Consider the following 1,757-nt stretch of genomic DNA (forward strand, 5'->3'; position numbering starts at 1 on the left):
CTCAGGCCTCCTCACCGTTTAAACATAGATTATTTTACAGAGCTATGCATTGGATTGTCATAGTGAATGCAGATGTACAACAGAAATTTAAGCTACCACATATAATTTTTCCTATCAGAAGATTAAAAACAAAAATATATTTGCTTCTAGAACTCCAAGAAAGTCCCTATTAACAGGACAAGAGCCATGTTAAAATTTCAGCTCAATAGGAAGGGAAAGAGTATTATGGTAAGAGGAAGTATTCCAACATCCTTTCCCTTCTCTCCTTAATAAATGTAAAGAGAGACAATGGAGAAAGGGAGGAGAGAGAAGAACAGCATGTGCCTACAGACAGAAGTTTGGAAATGGGGGGAGAAGAGACACGAAAAGACAGACATGCTAACAGACTATAAAAAGCTACTGCAAGATTTTATTTCATTTGATTTGCATTCTGTGATTTCCTACCAACTGAACCTCTACATTCAAAAGAGAAAATCTGACAAAATGGAGTTAGGGTCACAGCCACAAATTTCATATGATTTTTACCTAAATAATAGTTAGAATCCACCTTTCCCAAAAGGCTGACATATTTTAGCCCTCTCTGGCATGTCTACATGAGATGTTAAAAGTGCAGTAGACTTGTTCTGCTGAACATTAGTGTCATGGCAAAAGACATGCTAATATGCTAATACGCTAACATAAGGTAGAATTAGCCTACTGCGCATTAGCGTCACCTGAAAGTCATGCACCGGCAGTACCGCACAATAGTACCAATTACATCACATGGTACTAAACTTAATGTGCCCTAATTACAGTGTATTAATGCATATGTAGATGTGCCCAGTCTTAGTAAAACGAAGTAACTTTTGCCAGGCTATGTGCGTCTTTACAAAAAGATTTGTTACGATAATGCAGTTCTATGCCCACAAGGCCTGGAAAGTTCACTTACCTTAGAAGAGTGGTTTTCAATCTTTCTAGACTCAAGGCACCCCTCGGAAAATGCTAGCTCTTAGTTTTCACTCTTTTTGAGCACAGAAGAATAATGCGCTCCACGTCAGGCAAAAAAAGCCGATTTCTGATATAGTCCATTTTTTTTATATCTGTGCCTATCTAATAGAAGAGCAATGTCTCAGTGCACCTCTATTAATATCAGCTTTTTGAAGTAAAAATCATTTAAGTATTTTTGCCCCAGGGTGTCCATTGAACGCAATTCCTATTCAAAGACATTCAACACAAGTTACTTAGCATAGACCAGACTAAGGGCCTTGTTCTACAGTCATTTTGGGCTGCTTCTCAAGCTCTTAATACCTGGATTGTCCATACATTAACACCTGAAACTAGTTTTGAGCACTCCTTGGGTGCTCAGAGTTACACCAGTCCAAGGCAGGATTATCTCTGATCTATGTTACCTAGCTTGTGACTGATGTGGCAACTCTAGGCTACACCTTAGTGCAGGGGTTGTCAATCGGGGGGTATGCATGCCCCTGGGGGTACTTGGGAAGGCCCCAGGCAGTATGTGGCGGCAGCACAGAGAAGTGGAGGTACTTGGGAAGCAGCGGCACAGGGTGGGGCCAGAATGAGAGATCGGGGGTTCTTACTTTTCTGTCTCCAGGCCCCAACTAGCATGAACACGACTGCTCCAAACTCAAGCTAGCACTAACACCTAATGACGTGTGCGGCTCACCATGTAACCACTAGCAAGGCCCTAATGCAGGTAAAAGCTTTGAAGTCAAATACTCACCAGATCAGGTCTATAATATCTATGCACAACTTCTGCA

Source organism: Crocodylus porosus, unplaced genomic scaffold (assembly GCF_001723895.1).
Source record: "Crocodylus porosus isolate Cpor-Errol unplaced genomic scaffold, CroPor_comp1, whole genome shotgun sequence".
In the NCBI taxonomy this organism is placed as follows: domain Eukaryota; kingdom Metazoa; phylum Chordata; order Crocodylia; family Crocodylidae; genus Crocodylus; species Crocodylus porosus.